Source organism: Meriones unguiculatus, chromosome 10 (genome assembly GCF_030254825.1).
Source record: "Meriones unguiculatus strain TT.TT164.6M chromosome 10, Bangor_MerUng_6.1, whole genome shotgun sequence".
In the NCBI taxonomy this organism is placed as follows: Eukaryota; Metazoa; Chordata; class Mammalia; order Rodentia; family Muridae; genus Meriones; species Meriones unguiculatus.
This window is the reverse complement of record NC_083358.1, coordinates 73,656,241-73,681,246: the sequence shown is the minus strand read 5'-3', so window position 1 is coordinate 73,681,246 and position 25,006 is coordinate 73,656,241.

Genomic DNA, 25,006 nt, shown 5'->3' with positions numbered 1-25,006 from the left:
CAGAATTCCATCATTGCCCTCTAAGAGAACCTCAACTCATAACTGTTTCTTTTGGATCTTAGAAGATCTGAATCCCACAGGAGTAAAGGATATACCTCAGAACACACACTCCCAAATCCTCTGAATTGCCAGCCACCTTGACTCTGTATCTTCCTGTTCTCTATTCCAAGCTCAAGAGCAGTCATGGATTTAAATTTTCATTACACTTAGTTCCAGAACAAGACATCATCCTCTTAACTCTTAGCTAGTTGTAGTTATTTAAGCTCCCATGGGCTTCTGGCCTTTTATCTTCTAAACAGAGCCCAGAAAGTGTTGTTGCTTAGGGACAGGGGAGTTACTGCTCATGGCTGGGGAGGGGCACTGCTAACAGATAAGATTTCCATAATGTTTAGTGTTTCATATACCTTTGGATCCTACTGCTTACTGTGTAATCTTTCTACCCACGCGTCTCTTCAGCAATCTCTAGCAGAGGCTACGTTTTCTTTTCTATTCCTTTGACTTTGCAAGAACTATTCATTCCTTTTGCTGACAGTTTCTCTTTTCATCCATGTTGTTTCACTCGCTTATTTTACCCAACACACTGTGACAAATAGAGGTTGTTTAATCCCAGCCTCCTTTCCTGGCCATGCCACTCTTTACCCACTTAGGGATCTGTGTCAAATGCTTCGATGGATCCAGAGGTGAAAATCAACTGGAGCATTAGCCTCCTGTGGTGCTGTCAATGGAAACAAGCTTCAAGGCAAATGCTCCCAAGAGGCATCCACATAGTCATTCAACAGTGTGACAGCAATCGTGAGGTACTTGGAGTGACATGTCTGAGTGCTAACAGAAGGCAGCAGAACTGGGGACACACCAAGTGAACACTACATTAGAATTTAGAAACCACCCATCATTTTGGCTCAAATGCTGTGATTATGATTTTATATTCACCCAAATTATGATTCTTCCAAAAATGGCTCCAGATTTAATGTAAGGCACAATTTTCTGGAATTCAACCCCAGGAAGGAGATTTTAAAAACTGCCCCCTGTTCACATAGAGTTCTTTGCCTACATTACTGACCCTGAGTGCAAATCTATTGGAATCATATTCCTTCCTGGCAGAATCACAGAACCTTTAACCACAGACCTCCGACTTATTGGTGACCTTATTGCTGTTCTCAGCCTTGACTCAAAATTATCTTTGGAAAGAACTGACTTCCCAGGGCAAAGCTGGGTATTGAAGCCAGGTCAGATTATCCCCATAGTAAGCACTGTGTTCTGTCAGCATGTAAGTCTTCCAAAAAATACATTTCAAATGTTTTTCAATGTACCAAGGATTGTGTGGTGATAAACTTTAATAAAGGTATTGGTTTGTTTCTTTGGGGAACAATTCACTTAAAACTCAGGTTTCTCTCGTGAAACTAGATAATTCCCTTTAGGCACTTAGAAAATGTTATTTACCAAACTTTCCCTTCTGTTGGCACATAGCAGTGAGTTCCAACAGTGCCCAGGCACTGCTGTGAAAGCTCTAGCATAGGGTGTAAATAGACACTAAGCTGTGTCAGAAGGACTAGGGATAAAAATCAGAGTGATCAAGGATAAAGCGATGGCTCAGCATCTAAGAGCACTTCTTGCTTCTGCAGAATGCCTGGGGTCGAGACAGTGCATCCAGTTGTGGCTCAGAACCATCCATAACTCTGGTTCTGGTGAACCTGAAGGCCTTGCCCTCTTCTGACCTCCATAGTTACCAGGCATGCACATGGTGCATAGACATACACGCAGGCAAAACATTCAGATAATAAACCAAGTCTTAGAATTTAAAAACGAAAGAAATGGTAGTGGTGCTGGTATGGATAGCAGGGATGGACGGTATTGAGGACACAGCGACCTGAACACGGGGGATGGTCAGCAGTGGTGATAAGGGGTGATAAGGTGATAATGGCCAGTGGTACCGGTAACAATTGTCTTTAGATGCTGGCAGTCATAAAGAGTGATAGTGGTGCTTGCGGTAGTGATACCAGCTTTTGGGGTACGACAGAACCTTTTATAGACTAGTTATGCATGCTCTAAGGACCCAAGAGGCCAGACCCTCACGGTCATCAAGCTGGAACAGTGGTTCCAAGTTCATTGCCTCATAACAACAACAACAACAACAAAACATTAATGGTGCAGTCTTCTCTGGGAGTATGTAAGCAGAAAGTCAATTGGTGAATGTGAGAAATTAACCCCTAAAGGGATTTCCAGGATAGAAAAAAATACATTTCTATCACCTGGGGCTATTAAAAATCCATGGCAGAAACTAGACAAAGACTGAGGCAATATCTGCCGAGATTGGTTCATTCTCTGGGCTACCAGAGGGGTCAAGCCAATGACAAGGCCACACCGCCTTGCATATCTGCCTGGTCCAACCAGTAAGATGATCATGCAGAACCCATGCGTCACCCATCCAGTTAGGAGGAGTTGACATTCCCCCTCCATCCCCAATGCCAGCTTTGACCTTGACTATCTGCTAGCTCTGAGTCATTTGGCTAACCTTGCTACCCTCTGGTCTTGTGTGTATCTCAAGTGCTGCTAATTGAGTGGAGGGTGTTGTTTTTCCATTCTTTTCCTTTATTTATTTTTGAGACAGGGTCAGACTCTGTATCCCTGGCCATAGCTTTACCATGGCAGAGTTACCTCTATCAAAGCCGTCAAGATGAGCCATGGTCTTTTCTTGTTATCTCATGTTTAGCACCTTGCTATAGAATGGTCTGGGATGTTTTCCTGGGAGAACTTCCTATTAGAAGGCCTCTTTATTTACAATATATTCTGTCACAAGTGGCTATGTTAGAATCAAAAATATGTAAAGGGGCAAGAGTGCTTAACATATATTCTTGAAGGGTTCTAGGGTAAGAGGGTGATGGTGGCCTGCTGTCACTGGCCCAAAGCTCTGTTTCTCCTTTTATCTGTTTAGCGTGGTTATCTTAAACACAGCAATAAGCCTTAGTATTCCTCTTCTTCAGTGATGCAGACTTCGCTGCCTTCACCCTCAATCTTCCTTTCAACGTCATTCTCTGGTCTCACAGTAACCTTTCTGAGCAACATGCAGTTTTTATCATGATCTGTTTTTCCTAGCTGGCTGCAGAAAGCCAGCTCCTGCCCTGGTGTAAGGGAGTAGTTACAGGGCAGTGATGGCGGTGCGTTAGTGGCAGTCTTTGGGTTCTAAAGATTGTAGCATCTAATGATGGTGATTGTGGAATAGATCTGTTGCCATTGTTTTTCATGTGATGGAAGTGGTTGCACCCTTAGTGTGCACCATTTTCAGACACTAGCACAAACTACAGATAGTAACTTCTTCACAGGGTTCTGACAACTCTTCTCTATGACTACGAAAATGAATTATCAACAAATACCATGAGGAAAGTCTTTCATTTATACCTCAGCATTGTGGCATCTAGAAAAAGTTCCTGGAGCCTCTAGAAGTCACTTCTCCCAGAATCCTACTTGTCATGTGTCCCTCTCTCCTTGCCTTTGCATGTACTCTTTCATTCACCTTTTGCAGTTAAGACCAAAACACTAAAAAAACATTTCCCTGAGAACCCTCGCCAATGTCTTTCCACTGTGCAAAATGTTAGCCAAGCTGTTAAATAATCACCATCTATCTCACTAGTAAGAAAAAACAAATCCTTGAAGGCAGACAAAAACTGTGCCTTTTCTATTTGTCTCCCCAACATCTGTTCCAGATATGAAAAATGTTTCTTGATGCCTATGTGGAACAGAATGGACCTTTCTGCGAAGTGATGAGCTTGAGGGCAAATGATCAAGTTTCGGGTTTGTTTTTTTTTTCTTCCATTTTTGTGATTTCTGCTCTGGTCTCCTTTCAGTATTGTTTGGTCACAGAGTAGTCATCGAGGGAAACAATTCAAAAACTAAGAATATTCATGTAGTCCACAAAAATAACAGTAAAATAAGTAGAGCTACTGCTATTCCAGGGTTTCACCTGCTCCTGAGATTCAATGGATTTATGCAGCTAAGTAGAATGTATAGAGAAGAAATATTGATGTGAGGGTGATCTAGCTTCTACCATACTTATTTGAGGATTAGAATGAAGACAGGCCCTAAGCCTTGTTTTCTTTTCTTAATCTAGTGCTCTCTTAGAAAGCATATAGCTAATGCTATGTCTCGCTTGTATCTCAAACATTCTCTGTATACTAGGAGGTATTTACCAGAACGGCCTTCCTGCCAAAGGCAGAACTAATACTAGCTAAACTATCTGTGATTGTGGAACCCACCTCCCCTCCAAACAAAGAGGATTTGGTCACTTTGGAAGAGATGGTCACTGGAAAACAGCACCTGCAAAGCAAGTTTTGGCCCAGATGGTAACATTTGACGGTTTCCAGAAGATTCACACGACCTGAGCTTTAGGCCAGATCAATCCCATCACACCTTTGCTTAGAGATGGGCTGAAAACAAAACCACAGTCGATTCCCAGGGTCTCCTCGGCTTCTCTGATGTAGATTCTCACCCGTTAGGGACATAGCGGTCGAACTAGACATCAAAACAACTGCTCTTTATTACTGTTTGCTTGCTCTCCCTGACACAGCCTGCTGAAAGAGAAGGAGGGGAATGATTTCCAGGCTGGGATCAGCTCTCCTGAGAAGCTTGTGGTTTCATGAGTCTAAAAACAGTGCAGCCGTTTCCAATACTACTTTGTCCAGCAGTGTTCATAGGGTCCCCTGCTCCCAAAGCAGCGTCTAAAAGCCATTCCTTCCAGAGAGCCAGTTCAAGCGGCAGCCAAGAGTCAACCTTGATAAATACGATTTTAATAAGTGCTAGAAAACCAGGACATTGCAGGCTCTTGGCTTTTGTGATTTTTATCATACTGAGCTCCCTACAGAGTCCTGAAGAGGAGCCAGTAACGTGTCATCCTTTCCGTCAGGGTCCTGCACAAAGTCAGTGTGGAGGAGACATTTTCCTTCAGGTACTACTGTATATCAAATGTATCTACTTCTTGGAGAAAGAGATTAAATTAATTTGAAACTGAAGAGAAGAGTCTGTGGCGGCACTGGCAGGGGAAGAGGTTCAAAAGCTGGCCCAAGGGTACTCCAAATCCACCATAAGGGAAACATCTGACAGAGAAAAATGTGTGCTGGCAATTTGTTTGATTGTAATTTCAATGAAAAATTGAAAGCATACGTCTTTGGGATTAGGCTCCTCTCGGCCAGCAGAAGTAGGTTCCCCTTAACAAATGCGGATGTGTTAGCATCCCCTGCTCTTCCGCTTTCAGGTCACTTGTGATCGGTACAGCATCAGCTTCTGGTGCCTCGGCGTGGAAGAGAGCTCACCATGGTGGCACAGGTGGTAGAGCGAGGTTTTCCTCTGCTGAGGACTGCAATGTGGCAAAAGTGGACACGTGCCTTGCAGATCCAACATTAATGATAGGAATAAATAAGTCCAAAGAGTTTCCCTTCCCGGGTGACATTAAGACTCTCTCAAAGGGGCAACAGAGGGACATAATTTGTCCAGTAAAGTGGAACAGGACTGGATGAAGGGAAGTCATGCTCATTTATTTCCCTGAAAGCTGTATGTCTTTATTGTTGTCATTCACAGGAGAATGCTGCAAGGAAAATGGCCATGTCTGTGGTTTGCAAAGAACAAATGTTCAGTAAAGAACAGCAATGCATTCAAACCCAAGGGGTCCCTCACAGTGTGTCTGCAAAGAATACCAGACCTGTTTACAGCACATAAATATCCCAAGGCGTCGGTCAGCACAGTGATAATTAATGTGTTTAAAGGGCAGTATATGGAGAATACAGCTGACAATTTGGCAATGTGGGGGTGGAAAGAGGAACTGTCTGTTTTTATTGGTTCACGTTATCAGGACTGCTACCTTCCCAGTATTATCACCCCCCTTTGCCTCTTTGACAGGCTGTGGCCATCCACAGAAATTCAAGATATTAACCTCCTGTGACAAGGTGCTTCACAGAAAAAAAATAAATAAATAAAAATAAATAAATAAATAAATATATATATATATACATACATACATACATATATATATATATATATATATATATATCAATGCTTGGGACAGACAAAGTGTTCTCTTTTTTATTTTGATGGGGTGATTTCACCATATGACAAAATGAATAACTAGAGAATGTTTGCAAGAGACACAGCTGGAAGGTTACCGCACTTCAGGATTCTGTTCCTTGTGAATCTCCTCAGCCCGACAAATTTGCTAAAGGCTGTGGAGAAGCCCACTTCCTTGTGGAGCTCCAATAATACAGAAAGGATTTGCTGTCACCCTGCCATATCTATACTTTCCATAAATTTCCAAGTGGTGGGAGCCGTGCCTGGCATGTGACAGGTCTTCAGCTAATGGAGTCAAATAAAACACTTAAAAGACAGTTTACAAATTCAGTGTCTAAGAGGCCTTTCAACATGAATATAAATAGAGCTGCTAAGACCAAAGAGCAAGTGGCTAGGGTTGGAAACATTTCATGAATGCTAGCTCTGGCTCCACCAAGGTCAGACCAGTCCTGACTTGACTTCGTGTTCTTATTGTTTCAATGGGTAGCCTAATGTCTTGAGTTTGTCACTCTGTTTTTAATGAAACGAAGTTACCATGAGCAATGACACTCAGAGGAGTATCGGTCCGGATTCCAACAGTTTTTAGGCTCCATGTAGCATTCTGTAAGCAAGTGGTTTTCAACCTTCCTCAGGCTCCAATCCATTAATGCATTTCCTCAGGCTGTGGTAACCCCCCCCCAGCCATAAAATTATTTCATTCCTACTTCACAACTATGATTTTGCTACTGCCATGAATCATAATGTAAATATCTAGCATTACTGATAGCTTTAGGCGACCCCTGTGAAAGGGTCAGTCAACCCCCCAAGGGGATCATGACCCACATGTTGAGAACCACTGCTTGTGGAAAACAGAAGTAAATCACCTCATATTTCTGAGTGTTCAAAAGTTAAAGTTATGTGACCAAGAACCCTGGTCATTCCTCACTGTCTCGTATTAACTTTTTCTGGAACAGTTCCTTCACAGCAGGGCTCTTCTTCCATGACTTTTGAGTTCCAGCACACAATCCTTGGAAGGAGAAGCTTCTATTGTAAATAGAGAGAAGATGAGTGACTGTCTTTCTTCTGAAAAGAGCAATTATATCTGTACTGGATTATGGCATCGCTCACCTGCAAAATAAATAAATAAGTATTTTGGTTAATTGAAACCAAAAGAGACAAGCTATTCAAAGCTTTTTCCCCCTGCCTATCCTTGTATCAAATGGCAAACTGGAGTAGGTGAAATAACCAAAAATGCAGTGAATCTGTGTTCTCAAATGCTAGCCCTGCACCTGCAGTACTGATATTCCCCCCTCCGCCCACAATCATCCCCACAGCCATGGGCCCAGTGTGAACTGAGCAGAGTCTCCAGACCTGCTGACTTAAAAATAGCATGCTGCAGCCAAGACAACTGGGTCCTACAGAGCCAAGTGAGTATGAAGGTTCTATACTAAACCTAAACAATACAGAACATGGGCTACTAGAGGGAGGAAAATGCCTGCTAGAGGGAGAAGATTCTAGAAGATGGCAATAATGAAAAGGTAGAACGGTATAGTTGTAGACAGAGATTGACAAATAAATAGTATGTGACATTGTGATCCTTAAATATGGACCAAAGCTAAGCTGTAAAACCCGGTCTTTATTGTCCTCGGTATTTTCACATTTTTATTAATGCCTTTCATAACTTAGGAAACTCTTGGTAAAAGCTTAGCTTATGTGCTATCTGAACAAAGAGGATGGCTTTTTTAAAAACACAGTGTTTATACTTTATGAAGTATTCTTTAAGAACCATGTTATAAGGATATTTAAAATATATATTATAAATTATTACAAAATATTGCAAAATTCCCTAAGTATGCTTTAATTTCTATGCTCTAAATTAAAATGTTCACCCTCCTTTTAACTTAATGCCTCACAATTTCTTTGAAGTGCCTTAATAAACTTCTTTTGCACATAAAAAGTTTACTGAATGAAATTGTAGGCAAAGTGACCGTAGTGTGCCTTCTTTTTGCTTGTGTTGATGTAGGGAGCAGCTGTTATGGAGAATTTCTGACTTCTTCTGTTTGCTTAGCAATTTCTAAATCAAAATAGAGAGCCATTTCGAAACATCTCTGTCCTTCCAACATGTCAGAAAGCCAGGATAATGTAGCCTCTGAGAAAATGAGACATTTGGGGAACTGTAAACAGAACAGCTTCCTAAAGACTCAGGTGACCCGGAGCCACAAACAGAAAACCACACTCTGTTTGCCAAACAACCAGAAAGGCCTTAAGACACAAATGTGGCTGGGAAGTCAGTCGTTCTGATGAGCTTTTGCATGATTCCTCGTAGAATACAATGAAATACAGAAGGCCTAAGAGAGTCACTAGGTACCCATTAAACATTTACCATACTTTATTCCCCCAAGAATACAGTTATCTCAAAACTGCAGCATGCAATCTGGTCCATCCTACCTTGATGCTAGCCCAACTTCTAGGAGAAATACTGCTCCCTATCCCATTTTGCTGGTGGTAGAATTTGATAGAAATGTCCTATTTAAAGGTGACATGCTGGGGAAGGTTAATTCCCTCCAAACAAAGTAAGAGTTCTCTGGAATCCTGGCTTTGTATTCCATGCTGTTGAATTTTACAGGGAAGAGAAACTTTTGCTTCGGGAGAAAATCCAAAATAAAGAGACTTGGGAACGAGGACTTGCTGCAGTCTGCAGGGACATCGGAGGACTTCCCAGTTGCTGGGAATGTGCTTTCTTAAGTAGTCACATATGGTTTGCATCTGTTAATCTCCTGAGCACCCTATATCTTCAGCATTTCACTGCTTACAGAGTTTGCCATTGGTTTTAATTGTATAAGAAAAACACTCCTCTGAAAAGACAACTTTTGAGTTGTGAGCCTTTCCCCTCCTCTAAGGGAGATAATTTTATGATTATCTCATGCAACAGTAACATCTTTAAAATTAGTGCTACTTGTTTCACCCCATTTATTTCTTCAAAAGATACATCATGTATCTACTAGACTAGATATTAGGTTCCTCTGTGAGCTCTCTGGCTTATTTTCACTGTTGATTTTTTTTTTCCAGTGATGGATGTTAAACTCAGTTGTTCTCATATGGTCCAGAAGTACCTACCCATAAGCCATATCCCTAGCCTTACTATATAGTAAATATTCATTCTACACACTGATAGTCCTGCAACTGTTAGAAGCTTTCACAGGAATTTCTATCTTAAATATTAATTACTTAATAATTACCTGTGTGAGAATAGCACAACATTAAAGGTTCTCTATTCACAGGTTTGTCAACAAAACATAGAGTGAATCAAGTGTTTCAACCTATACGGTCCTGGGCTTCCTCCTGAGTGAGGAAAGTTGTTTGACAGGAACGCCACAAAGGTCCGTTCTGTGCAGCCTTTTCTAGAACACAACAGTGTCATGGCTGTCTTCATGCGGTTTGAATCTCCATCTTCAACGGCAACCATTCCCCTGACAGTTCCTATGCAGTATTTTTATTTTAGCATCATGATAGACAGAAGGCATAGCCATAGATTAACATAGTATTCTCGTCATAAACAATGACAGCTACTTCCTCTCTGCTCAGTGTCAGCGCAGCATCCCACCTGAAGGTTGTGTGCTAACTGTCAGCTGTGCACAGCCTGGCTGAAACCACGGCTTGCTCTGGCTAGCATCTGAGAAGCCAGTTAGGAAATGTGGTTCCTGGACATTGGCCTTGGGGCCTTCTGGTCCACAGGGAGGTATCAAATTCTATGTAGATCAAGCCCTAAACCCATTCCTGGTGTAGTCAGGTTTCTCTGTTATTAGGATGCTCTAATGGAGAGTAGCTGCCTCAGTGCTGTGCACCTCAAGGCAGAAGTATAGATGGTCAGAGTGGTCCTAGGGGAGAATACTTTTGAGGCCCTCCCAAACATAGCATTTACGGTGGCGCCATCCCTGCCCTGGCTCCACACAGCTGCTTACAGCCTGCCTGTCCCGCTCCGAGCATTTCTTCACATACAAAGTCAGCTGCACTTGTATTTGTAGGGCCAGAGGGAAATTGAGATGGGGACAGAAGGTGAGAGAGAGGAAAGCAAGGGTTCGCGTGTCTAGCGCTCTCCAGGGGTTGTGGTCGTCAGAACAAATGGGAGATTTCTTACATTACAGTATATAGACAACTCCCTGTGTTTTTCAAGAGGAGAGAAATGATCCTGAACGTTTCAAATAGCGCCCTGAGGCACTATGAACCAGGCCAAAACTCTGCAGCTTGGTCAGTCCATCTCTTCCCCACCTTTGCAACTCCCTTCACCCAGGAGCCTTTGCAGTCTCTCGGCAACCCCCCCACCAACCTCCCCTTTCTCATTTCCTTCTTGACACAGAATGTATCTGTGTGTCTGTCTGTCTGTCTCTGTGTCTGCCTGGGCTTCTGTTTGTGTGGCTTCGTAGCTCTGTGAATCTCTTCTGTCTGGTTTTCTGTTTGTCTTTCTGTCTCTGACTTTCAGTTACTCCTGTTTAATGATTGTGTGTGTTTCTCATTCTGTCGTTCCATTTCTCTCTTCCTGCTCCATGCTCAGCCCATGTCTGAGCCTGTAGAAAACAAAACAAGCTTAATAAGCAAAGTTAATGTCCCTGAAGACATATTAGACACCCAGACCAATTCTCCACTAAAAAGTTAATCTCTATACAAATATATATTTACAAAGAAAAGTAGAAAGAAACAATACCCCCAAGTCAGTGGTTCTCAACCTGTGGATCACGACTCCTTTGGGGATGGCATATCAGATATCCTACACACCAGATATTCAGATTACAGTTCACAGCAGCAGCAAAATTATAATTATGAAAGAGCGACAAAATAATTTTATGGTTGGGGGTCACCACAGCGTGAGGAACTGGTTTAAAGGGTCGCAGCATTAGGAAGGTTGAGAACCACTGTCATAGGTGTTTGCCACAGGAACCAGAGAAAATATAGAAAAATCTCATTTAAAAAAATTCATTTATTTTTGTTTTATGGCTGCCCTGACCACATGTATGTATGTGTACTGCTTTTGTGCCTGGCACCCACTGAGGCCAGAAGATGGTGTCAGAGCCCCCGGAACTGGCATTAGCATGGTTATGAACCTCCAGGTGAGGGCTGGGGAACTGAACCTGAGTCCTCTGCCAGAACAGCAAGTTCTCTGAACCACTAAGCCATCTCTCCAGCCCGGGGAAACTTTCTTTTCTGACTTGAGAACACTAGAACAGCCTTGACACTGAACCCTGGGAGGGAGGTTCTGATCCACGCTGGAGCCCTCTTTGTTAGACTAACAGGACAGATAGATTTCTGGTGATTGTACAGACTTTAAAAGGACAGAGTGATCATCTATACTTCGCCTCTTACTGTGTGGAGGCCTGTTTGCTTTTCTTCATGTGTGAAATGGAGACACCACCAGCTGCCCTGGAGGTGTATAAGGTAGTTTAGACAGCAAAATGACGTACTGTATAGCATACTAGACTTAGGTTGTTTCTGGTTTTGTTTTTATTAAGATAAATTTTCCATCTCAAAAAAATTATTCTGAAGCTCAGCTTTTCTCAGTGTACATAGTTTTTCCCCTCAAGGGTCATTCAGCAGTGCCTGGACCAATTTTTGTCTGACAGCTAAAGAATATTCCTGCAATCTACAGAGCAGTATCCAAGGACCCTGCTAAATATTGTCTGGTATACAAAACAACTCACGACAAGGACCTGTTGTGTTCAAAATAATGTCAGTTATGCAGAAATTGTAAAGCCCTGATAGATTATTGTTATTTTTTCTTTTTTCTTTTTTTATTAAATACACTTTATTCACTTTGTATCCCCCCTGTAGCTCCCTCCCTCCTCCCCTCCCAATACTACCCTTCCTCTCCTTTCTCTACCCCTCCCCCTTCCCCAGTCCAATGGAGGAGAGGTCTTCCTCTTCTTCCTTCTGATCCCAGGCTATCAGGTGTCATCAGGACTGGCTGCATTGTCTTCCTCTGTGGCCTGGTAAGGCTGCTCTCCCCTCAGGGGGAGGTGATCAAAGAGCAGGCCAATCAGTTCCTCTCAGAGATAGTCCCTGTCCCCATTACTAGGGTACCCACTTGGACACTGAACTGCCACGGGCTACATCTGTGCAGGGGTTCTAGATTATCTCCATGAATGGTCCTTGGCTGGAGTATCAGTCTCAGAAAAGACCCCTGTGCCCAGATGTTTTGGTTCTGTTGCTCTCCTTGTGGAGCTCCTGTCCTCTCCAGGTCTTACAATTTCCCACTTCTTTCATAATAGTCCCTGCACTCTGCCCAAAATTTGGCTATGAGTCTCAGCATCTGCTTTGATACCCTGCAGGGTAGAGCCTTTCAGAGGCCCTCTGTGGTAAGCTCCTGTCCTGTTCCCTGTTTTCTCCTTATTCTGATGTCCATCCTCTTTGCCTTTCTGAATGGGAACTGAGCATAGGATGGTTACCTTTAATAAAAAGACATATAACTTTATTGTTTCATTGTTTTATTGTTTGTAATAAAATGGCATCCCTTTGTAGTGTATTTCACATGCTCATGTCTTGGTTGTATCTATAAGGCCCGATGCAAGACAAATTTTCCACTTTTTACTCCTTGGCATTTCAACATCTAATAGTCATTCTTTAATGAATCCTTAGACAGTGAATGTTACATGGTACACTTTCATGCAAAAATTCAACTGTGCCTTTGTGGTAAAGTACTTACCCAGCTGGGTGAAAAAATTGATATGTTTATTCATTTAAAAATATATAACTACTATGGTAAGTACACTGGACTAAACACTGGGACATAGATTAAACGTGGATTTGAAAATGAACTCTACCACTAAGAGTTTACAGTCAGAGAAGACAAAGTAAACACAAAAGCCCCACAAATACATAAGCATAAATTATAATAATTACAATAAATAAAAAGGAATCAACTCTAAGAGTGAAAAATAACCAAAGGAACCCTATAAAAGGGTTGGTAAGAAGTAAACAAGTGAATTGTTATCTGATAGCTAAGCTATGAAAGAGAGGTAAGAGTTGCCCTGGGAAGCTTTTAGAAGAGAGAGTAGTCTACATAGGAACCAGAGGTGAGAACGAGTTTAAGCCAACACAGCACTGAGACTTTAGAATATCTTTGTGTCTGTTGATTTTTACTAATATAGTTTTGTTCAACATAGGTTTTCTTAAGAAATATGTAAGCAGTGTTTTATGGCTTATATGAGAAATGTCCCCCACAGCTTCACCTGTTGAATACTTGGTCCCTAGTGGGTGGCACTGTCTCAGGACATCATGGAACCTTTGTGGTGTGAGGCTAGATAGCAGGAGTGGGTCGCTGGGGTCCAGCCTGGGAGGTTTTATCTGCTTCTAGTGCCAGCCAAACGGTTTGCTTCCGCCATTGTGCCTTTCCCACCGTGATTCACTAGTTCTGCTGAAATCATGAGCCAAGTTAAGTCCTGCCTTAAATTACTTCTGTCACACATTCTGTCCATAGCAATAAAAGTAACAAAAACATAGGGCAGATACAGAATGAAGGTGATATGATAACAAATGAAAAAATACTCAGTACAGAAGAAATCAGAAACTCTAAAACTACCTACCTAAAAGAATTGCCAAGATCCCTAGCTTCACAGTTGAAACACAAAGAAATTAATTTAGCTTGACATTATTTTTCCAGTTCTTGAAAAGGCGTGGATGAGAACCTTGATGCTTTCTGCATTACTCTTTCCTCTTCAGCTTCATGTCCCTACTTGGGAAGAAGTCCACAAATATTATAGCAGTAAAACAAATGTCTCTGTTACTCTGCAAAGTATGCCAGACTTCCAAATCTGAGACAGATATTTCTATGTATCAACAGTCTGGTCCACTGTGGAATATTCTTGTTCTTTTTACTCAAGAACTAAAAAAAATAATTAAACAAGCGCATGAGTCTCTTTCAATAAAGAGCTTAATTTTGCCCAAATTAATAAATATTACACCTTGTGTTTTTAGTAATAAAAATATAGAGAAGAAAATATACTTTTAAATTTTCTTACGTGTTCTGACTACGTTTGACTTGGTTTTTCAGATTCACCCTTCCCTTGTTTGTCTGTAAGCTTCATTGCGGTACAGAAAAACATAAGTTAGTGGCTTAGACTGATTTGGATAAACCACAACACAGGGTTACCTTCTAGTTTTGGACTGGGTTGGACCAAACGAGTAGAATGGAGGGATATTTAAACACTTACCCCCTCTGGTTAAACCCATGCAGCAGCCCTATGGGAAAGCTGCACCCACTGACTATAATCTCGTGCCCGGCTTCTGACTCCACGGACCATGAGCTCCCTGTCTCTAATACCCCTTGTGCCAATAATCATTCCTTCTCCTAATTAAATGTGAGGGTAGTAAAGTCCAGTTTAGCGGCTAAGTTCAAACTTCCACATTATTATTTTGGTTTCCTTATACTCTAGCCACATTTTTGTAATAGTCTTGAGGTTTTGTTGTTATGATTGTTGCTGTTGTTTAATTCTACTAAAAATTACCTAATATATACTTGCTACCTGTTACTTAAATCAATCTCAATTCCATACCCAATAGTGAACAGGACAGACTGCTGTAATGAAATGAAGGTATACAAGAGAAGTTCAAATTATACTTTGTTAAATGCATATTTCTAATAAATACAGAAACATTCAAAGAATGAGTATTTGTCAAACAGGTAACTTTGAATTCTTGTTTTGTGTAGAAGCACAAAAAAAAAAGAATTTAAGCTTTTAGAGAGGTGGCAAAACAAAAATGATTTGAGTTCCTAAGATTAGAGAGATGCTATTTCACAGAGCTTGTTAATGCCGGTTCCTGCTGTACCACTTGGCGCAATCAGCCCCCCTCAGTGGCTAACCTTTGCTCTCCCATAGTAAAAAGGGCTGTAGGATATCTTCCATCTTTGTAAGTTTACATCCTGCCTTTATGGAAACAGAGGGAGGACCCTGCCTGTGATTTGTCTTAATGGCCTACTGTTTAGCAGTTCTTCATCCTTGAGCAAGCATAGTCTGGACTCCCATAGTGCCCACATGCTCACATGGAAGTCACACAGAGCACACACATTCTTTCTCTCATACTGCAGCTCCATCTTGGACTCTGGAGAGCTTCTAAACTGAAATGAGACTTGTGCCCTGTCTTTTCTATTTCGGAGTTATGTATTCAAGGGACCTGAGTCCTCAGCTATGTTCCAAAGCTCCCACGGGTGTTTCTCTAGAACAACAGAGAAGCAAATATCTCTTCTTCAAAGCTTCTGGTGAGTTGTGTTCCCTAAACAGATATGGATGTGACCACAGTGTTATACAAACAAACGAACAAACAGTCAAAATTGCTAGCAATACAAGAATAGAAAAGAATAGCATGAAGCAGAGTCCCCACAACTACAGCCTGAAGAAAGATAGTATGATCCTTCTGGCACCCCAAATTTGATCTCCAAAACAGGAACATTGCAAATTTTTATTGTTTTAAACCATCCAGATTTGGGGGTGATATTACAGTGGCCCCAAGACTCATGAGTAAACTCTCCTTTTCTCCATATTTTTCTTATCTATTATTTCAATCCAGCTGTTTCTACATTCCACTCATCAACCTCTGCCTCATCTTCTCAGCCCCTGTCACTAGTGGACAGTTCATGGGACCTACCTCTGGCAAAGGGCCTCTCAACCAGGGGTAACTGTTTTCTCTCAAAGAACGTTTGGCACCATGAGGAGACATTTTTGTTTGGGAAGTTGATATTGGCATCTAATCCACAGAACAGAAATACCTACCACTGAAATAACTGCCTAGCTATAGAGCTGGGGTTTGAAGCCCTTCTGTAGCACATGCCCTAAACATGTTTGCTTCCAACTCATCCATTGAAAGAAAATGTGCTTGGCTGAGCAGTGATGAGAAATAATTCATTAGGCAGCATGAAAATATGTGTTCCGTTTTGTTTTAATTCAAAGTGATCACTGAGCATTTCAGGCAAAATGAACTTGTGTTTCCCTATTAGACAGTGACACACAGTCCTTGTCATGCAAAATTTCATTTTTCACGTCCATACACATTTCAACTCTTTAATCTGGAACTAAATGCTCAAACTTTTGGCACAAAGCTGTTTCCTTTTTTGGTGCCCTGTCTTATTTGTGCTATCTGCTTAATTCTATTAAGCACGGACGTGAGTTAAATTTGTGTATCCTGTCTCCTCTTTTTCCTGTCTTTCTTTACTCTTCCCCGTGACCTGCTCTACTCAAGTGTGCAAACCCATGGCCTTTTTAAAACACTAATCTGCCAAAATTCTAAAACATTTTAAGAAAACCATAACTAACAGAAAACACGACGGTGACATTTTCTCCTCTAGTACTCACTGTGCCGATACTGAGTCTAAGGAATTTAGTATATCCTCAAGTATTTGGTTATTTGGGTTATGCAGCTAGCCTAAATATTTAAGTTAACATCTCCTTTCCAACCAGTGTTGTAAACTGCTCTGCCACCCACTGTGCTTTTTCTTCCTACTCAGAAATACCAGATGCCCCCAGATGCCATTTCACCGGAGATCTCTACAGATCTGATGGGCTTTTTTGTTTGTTTGTTTGTTTGTTTGTTTGTTTTACTCTTGTCTCTTTGGAACTATTTTAGCTGGACTTCCCTAAGTGAGGAAACCTGATATGGAACATCACAGATAATCACATGAGTCCTATCTAAGATGGAGGAAGAGAGGGGTTTGCAGGTGTTATTGCTGTAAAGGGGAAAAACTTTAAAAAATATATCTGCTTATTGATGTTGATTTGTTCCTTGTTCATCACATAATTTTGGAAAAAAAACTGATTTAATTTAAGTTTAAAGCGGATATGATGTAAGTAGCAAAATTACATCGTATCCTAGAGTTCATTCTAACTAGAGTGTGAGTGTGCCTCCCAAGCTGATTGGTGCAATTGATCATCTCAGTTATTAAGGCTGAAGCATGAAATGAAAGCATTCATGTGAATAAACCCTCTTACCCCACACAAGTCAAAACACAAGAAGGCCATCATGGAATAGAGTGAGAATGTGAACCATGGAGCATCGGACCTCACCTCACCGTGACGTCAGCACCACAGCGTTGAGTTGTCTGATTAAGCATCCACTGTCCTGGCTCTTGGAGAAGACTGCTTTCCTTTCCTCTCACATCATCACATTGTCACATGCCAAAATGAGTTCTCCAGGGAACACTAATGGGAAATCTGTTTCTTTTTGGAGGAACATATTCAATGGTCTGGGTGAGGACTTGAGTGAGACATTTTTAAAATAAAGATGACATATGTGGAAGCCAGAAATGCCACTGTCGATCCTCGTGATGCTACTGCATAATCACTGGAGTGCATGCACTGCTGCAGGGGACGATGGAGCTTCCAACCTGTAGGGCCACACTCTGTTGAAACGGCACTTAATGTTCACAGCTGTGGCTCAAACATGCCGGGGCAACAAAAGACAAGGTCCAGCAAACTGCCTCCGCGCCGTGAATTTAAACAGCATATTCTTGGTGTAAAGCAATGTGTACTGGTGACTAAAGACAAGCAAAATTTTAGGTACAAATGATAGAGAAAATAAAAGCACCTAACAATTTTGAAATACCATTATTTTAAATACAGGAGAAAAAGCACTGATACTAAAAGAATCAAAGCAAATTGTTAATTATGCTGAAGGTGACACACCTTGGTTTTGTTTGGGTTCATATATGGAAACCTAGCATTTTATATTGCAAGACATACAATAAGTTTGTCTGTCATTTGAATTTTATTGCTTGAAGATGTATTGAAAAACAGAGGGAGAGATCCTTCTATATATCCAGGCATATTAGCTTTTTCTCCTTATGCCTTTTTCTCCTTATGCCATTTTGAGAGGCTGCGTGTTAAGAGTGCTCGTCAATTGAGCATACAGCTTAGGATCGTGAATTTGCCCAACTGTTGATCTTTCAGTGACCACATTCTTTATGTAAACAAGCCAGAAGGAAGAACTAATATCAGAAGATAACTACATACAGGAAGTCGACTATTTTATTTGACCACCCATGAAAATGGTTTATTACAGACAATGGTGAAAAGGAGGCACTCAAAATTTTCAGTTAAAACCAGTTGCTGTGGATGGAAGGACTGACCCCATAAATGCCTGTGGATGTTCTACGCATCTTTCTCTAGTCTGGTTCAGGAGTCTACCGCTGCCATTGCTATCAAGCTGCTGCTGCTCATGAGATTGTCCTTTCATGTATGGTGGGTTCAGTTTAAGAAATAGATTCACTATCGCAATGACCTTCTAAAAGTCTATTCTTGCTCATGGGGTAGTCTAGAGCAAATGTTCCTGGACAATAACTCCCTCGGATTCCTTTGTTTCTGAGACTTACAGACCTGAGACTAATCTATAGTCTTTAGAGTGTCTGACACCAATCTAGTAGATTGGAAAATAGAAGTTAGAATTACACATGGGGGATGGAGAGCTCGTGAAATGGGAAACTTTGTATCTGTCACAGCTATTAATGTTTCCAGGTAGCCAGATATGTTTATGTTACATTCTCAGCAGATTTCAGAAGAATTGGACAACTGCTTCTCGCAACATCCATTTCTTGGCTTGGGATGCTGTTCCTTCCTAGCTTTCCTCCTCAATGTGCACTCAAAACTTCCAAGGCTGCTTTTCTGACTGCTCAGCAGCCAAACGTGCTCTGTCCCAGCACTCATTTTAATGCCTTATTATCATTTTAGACATCTTTTCCTGCATGGTGTCATTCAGTCTTCCTGCTCCAAGAACAATTTACATACAAAGGAAGTGATAATTCCCGACCTGACTCCTCTACTACTTCCTAGCTTCAATATACATCCAGAGGCCTGTTTTAAATATCTGATAGACAGACAAATGCAAATAAAAAACACAATTAAACACCATCTTACCCCATTAGAACAGACATTACCAAATAAGTAAACTTTGCAGGTGCTGGCAAGAATGTGAGGAAAAGGGAAAAATCTACACACTATATGGTGAGAATGGATTTCCTCCAAATCCCAAATACTCAGCTGTGAATCTTGTGAACTGCAATAATGACATGGCAAGAGACACTCATGGGTACAATGGCAGCATGAATGTTATGGAGGTAACCAACTCCTTTCTTATTAAAATTAAGGCCTGTACCATGGAGGGAAGGACACAAGCCTAGTACTGTAAATCTAGCCAAGAACTACTTTTTCTCTGCTAAATGGACACAGTATCAATCTGCTCTTTAAATTCTTATTTTTCTTCCCATACATTATGCAGTTCTCAGACCTCATCACAGATGTTTCTTTGTGCAGTACATGGTTAATTCAGAAACTCACAGTTGGTCAAAGTACAGAGAATGAGCGTCAGTTGAGTGTTTGGCCACAAATGAGCCATCTCTATCATAAATGCCACAAGTGCACAGAAAGATCAAGAACCATTGGCAATGCGAGAGAGACTGTAAGAGCCAGCAGTTGGTAAAGACTAGAACAAAACAGTTATCTTCTGGAGATGAGAGGACCAATACACTCATAAACTCAAAAAAGCTATGGTTGCCTGAACAAAATCAAACCTATCCAGATTTTAAAAGGGATGGGGGGAGGAGGATCCACAACCTCCTAAATGTAAATAAGTCACTATGTATAAATGGGAAAGGGAGAGTAAGTTTTCTTTAAGGATATAGATTCTGAAGGCTCAGCACATTCCAGTGGCTGTCCTCATACCCAGAAGTGTATGAGCAGCACAAATAGGAGTCAAGAGATTTTTTTTTTCAAGAAAATTTTAGCTGGGCATGGTGGCTCAAGTCTTTAATCTCAGCACTTGGGAGACTGAAGCAGGCAGATCTCTTGTGAGTTCAAGGTGAGCTTGGCTTACATAGTAAGAGTATCAGGACCTCCAGAGCTACACAGTAAGAACATTTCTAAAAATAAATATAGGAGAGAAAGAGAGAAGTTGGGGAGAATGGAGCAGATCTACAGGGAGTCAGAGGAAAAGTGTAGATGAATATGATCAAAATATACTGCATGAAATTCTCAAGGAATTAAAATTTTTTAAATATACTAAGAATAGAACAACTTTGAGAGTACAACTATCTCATTCCTGCTTCTGAATGTAGAATGAAAGTACATTGTTGATTGCCACACTATTCACAATAGTTAAATGTTGGGGTTAAAATGTGTGGTCAGCGAGGTGTTCATTACCAGATAAATGAACAAAGAAATGTAATATGTATGGATATAGATAGATAGATAGATAGATAGGTAGATAGATAGATATATAGGTGGGCATATATGTATATAAATATTCATATTTATGCAGATAATTTATACAGATAAATTCTATTATATATATATATATATATATATATACAGATAATCATACATATATATGGAATTTTACTTAGCCAAAGGGAAGAATAAAATGTAGCTTTCACAAGTTCTTATGTTAGCAAGAGAGTGTTTATGTAGAAAGGACAACTTAATCCAACTTTCTGGGGTTTTTTTTTTTCTTATTTTTATCCTTTATTTTTCAAAAAAAAATTCTTTTATTTATTGCTGAAATGTGATTGGGGAGAAGAATATAAAACCTGGATATTTATCTCAAAGCTACCTTAATCTACCAAGACATATAACTGAGCCTTAGGACCTGGCTTGTTTAGAAAACAAACGTATGCACCAGGACCCACCTAGGGGATGAAAAAGACAGATAAGGACAGAAGTTTGTCATTTAATCAAGATCATTTAAGGCTAAGGGTGCAGGTCACTGATAGAGCACTTGTCTAACACACAAGGGCCCTGAGTTCCATCTTCACCTTCAGCATGAAAATAATAACACAGATAAAAAATAAGACTATGTAGCATTTTAAAATGTGTCACTAACAGATGTGACACAATCTGCTTTCTATTTTTCACACACATACTTGCTCTCCTCTTCTTCCTGTCGTCTTCCTGAAGACGCCAGCATATTCATTACACACTATCCACAACAGCTAAGATATTTAATCAGTAAATTGGCCATCAACGTATGAATAACAAAAATGTGCCAAGTTAATGGTCTTTAAAAATGCCAAAAGGAAACCTTACTTTAAATACTTAAAGTCACATATTATATAAGCATATGTGTATTAAATGGAGTTACGATAATGGGTTGACAGTGCTCCCCTCAAAGACTATAGACTATATAAAAACAAAAGCAAAAAACAGTCCAACCATGGGAAACCTTCCCTTCAGCCATTGATCTGTGGAATACAGGATACTCCCAAAACAATACAAGCTATTACCGTTGCCCTTGGTTCCCTTCTAGATCTTAAAGCAAGCTCATAGCCCTGAAGACACCACACCCTTTGGAAATGGGACTTGGAAAAACGGGACTGGAAGTGATCTGCAAGCCTCCTCTCCACGGACCATCTCTTAGTATTGGAAAATGCTATGCAAGCGGCCAAAAGAGGAAAGTAATCAATACTGAAAGTCCCATCAGCTCTAAATCCTGTAAGCCACAATGACCTACCTAGCAAGACATCTTCGGTGGGGCTGGGGAGATGACTCAGTAATTAGGAATACCAACCACTCTTGAAGAGGATATGATATGCATTCAATACCCAGAACCCATATGGCCACCCACAACCACCTGTAATTACAGTTCCAAGGAATCCAATGCCATTTTCTGGCTTCTGAGAGTACCATGCATGCACATGGTATATAGACATTTATGCAAGCAAAACATCCATAAAACATATATACAAAACAATCAAGTATTTAAATAAAAAAAGAAATCCTCAATGATGCAATAGTGGCACTTTTATCTAGTGTGTAACCAATAGCTTTCTTGTTTGACTTAAGGCAATTCATGCCTGGTACTGTAAACCTATTAAACTACCCATGGCTAGAGAAGTCATAGACCCAAAAGGAGAACCCATTATTGCCATTTTCCTAAACCAATTTATTTCCTAAGTGTATCCTTAGTACTCATCCTTGTGCCCATAGGTAAGTATAACTGTCATCCTCATCAAAGAAAATTCTTTTTGAAAAAGGTGGAGATTGTTACAGAGATACACAACTGTTCAAAATGTAGAAACTAGATGACTGTGATTCTAGCCCCAATTAATTCATCTTCAAAGCAGCCACTACACCTAAGGCCTAAAGAACATCTTCAGGAAGGGCTGGAAAGATTTTTAAGAGCCAGAGGATCATATCACCTGTGACTTAAGAGTACCTTCTAAACATGACAGGTAAGCCTTACACCTTACATCTCAATTATACGGTTGCCTAAACAAGACCTGCATAATGAAAACACCACTGAACATGCTAGCATGGACAGAGTCTTACCACTAGATGAATGAGTGGCTGCTGAGAGGAGGAGAATCCATTTTCTTTTTTTTTTTATTTAATTTAATTTATTTTTAAAATATTTTTTATTTTTAAATAATTTTATACATTCACTTGTATCCCAGCTGTAGCCCTCTCCTTCTTTCATTCTCAATCCTTCCCTCCCTCCCTCATCTCCTCCCTGCTCCTTTCCTAGTCCACTGAGAGGGAGTGTTCTCCTCTCCTTCCATCTGGCCCTAGCTTATCAGGATGGTTGCAATGTCCTTATCTGTGGCCTAGCAAGGCTGCTCCTCCCTCAGGGGGGAGGGGAAGCTCGTGAGTTCATGTCAGAAACAATTCCTGTTCCCCTTACTAGGGAACCCACTTGGATACTGAGCTACATGGGCTATGTCTGAGCAGGGGTTGTAGGTTATATCTGTGCATGGTCCTTGGTTGGATAAACAGTCTCATAGAAGACCCCTGTGCTCAGATATATTTGGACCTTGTGGGGCTCCCTGTTCCCTCTAGGATATACTAATTCCGCCTTTGTTCATATGATTCCCTACCCTCTGCCAAAGGTTTGGTTATGGGTCTCACCATCTGCTTTGATACACTGCTGGGTAGAGTTGTTCAGGTGCCTTCTATGGTAGGCTACTGTTACTTGTTTTCTCCTATTTGCAATGTCCATCCCCTTGGTCTTTCTAGATGAGGATTGATCATCTTACCCCTGAACCTCTTTCTTGTTTATCTTCTTTAGGTGTACATATTTTAGTATGTTTATCCTATCTTATAGGTCTATATAAGTGAGGATATACTATGTGTGTCTTTCTGCTTTTGGGATACCTCACTCAGGATGATTTTTTTCTAGATCCTACCATTTGCCTGCAAAATTCATGATTTCCTTGTTTTTAATTGCTGATTAGTATTCCATTGTGTAAAAGTACCACAATTCTGTATCCATTCCTCTGTTGATAGACATCTGGGTTGTTTCCAGGTTCTGGCTATTACGAATAAAGCTGCTACAAACATGGTTGAGCAAATGTCCTTGTTGCATACTTGAACATCTTTTGGATATATGCCTAGGAGTGGTATAGCTGGATCTTGAGGTAGCACTATTCCTAATTGTCTGAGAAAGCACCAGATTGGGATTTCCACAGTGGTTGTACCAGTTGACATTCCCATTAGCAATGGAGGAGGGTTCCCCTTTCTCCACAGCCTCTCCGGTATGCATTATCTCTTGAGTTTTTGATCCATCATCTAATCTGATGGATGTAATGTGAAAACTCAGGGTTGTTTTGATTTGCATCTCTCTGATGGCTAGGGATGTTAAACATCTCCTTAATGTTTCTCTGCCATTCTATAGTCTTAATACAGAGAATTCTCTGTTTAGCTCCATATCCCATTTTTTAATTGTGTTGCTTGAATTATTGCTTTTTAAGTTCTCTAGTTCTTTATATATTCCAGATATCAGCCCTCTGTCAGATGTTGGGTTGGTGAAGATCCTTTCCCAGTCTGTAGATGGCCATTTTGTTCTAACGACAGTGTCTTTTGCTTTACAGAAGCTTTTTAGTTTCACGAGGTCCCATTTATTGATTGTTGCTCTTAGGGCCTGTGCTGATGATGTTCTGTTTAGGAAGTTGTCTCCTATGCCAATGAGTTCTAGGCTCTTCCCAATTTTTTCTTCTAACCGATTTAGAGTATCTGGTTTTATATTGAGGTCTTTGATCCACTTGGACTTTAGTTTTGTGCAGGGTGGTAAATATGGATCTATTTTCATTTTTCTGCATGTAGACATCTAGTTGGACCAGCACCATTTGTTGATGATGCTGTCTTTTCCATTGAATGGTTTTGGCTTCTTGGTCAAAAATCAAGTATTCATAGGTGTGTGGTTTTATTTCTGTGTCTTCTATTCGGTTCCATTGATCCACCTTTCTGTTTCTATGCCAGTACCAAGCAGTTTTTATTATTATTCCTCTGTATTACAACTTGAAATCGGGGATGGAGATTTCTCCAGAGGATCTATTGTTGTACAGGATTGTTTTGGAAATTCTGGGTTTTTTGTTTCTCCATATAAAGTTGAGAATTTTTCTTTCAAGGTCTGTAAAGAATTGTGTTGGTATTTTGATGGGAACTGCATTGAATCTGTAGATTCATTTTCACTATGTTAATCCTACCAATCCATGAGTGTGGGAGATCTTTCCATATTCTGATGTCTTCTTCTATTTCTTTCTTCAGAGACTTAAAGTTTTCTTTTCAAACAGGTCTTTCACCTGCTTTGTTAGAGTCACCCCAAGGTATTTTATGTTATTAATGGCTATTGTGAAGGGTGTTGTTTCCCTGATTTCTTTCTCGGCCCTTTTGTCTTGGGTATACAGGAGGGCTTCTGATTTTTTTTTTTTTAGTTAATTTTGTATCCAGCCACTTTGTTGAAGGTGTTTATCAGCTGAAGGAGTTTCTTTAGTTGAGTTTTGGGGGTCACTTAGGTATACTATCATATCATCTGTGAATAGTGAAACTTTGACTTCTTCCTTTCCGATTTGTATTCCCTTGATCTCCCTTACTTGTATTATTGCTCTAGCTAGGACTTCAAGTACTATGTTGAAAAGATATGGAGACAATGGGCAGCCTTGCCTTGTCCCTGATTTCAGTGGGATTGATTTAAGTTTCTCTCTGTTGAGTTTGATGTTGGCTATAGGCTTGCT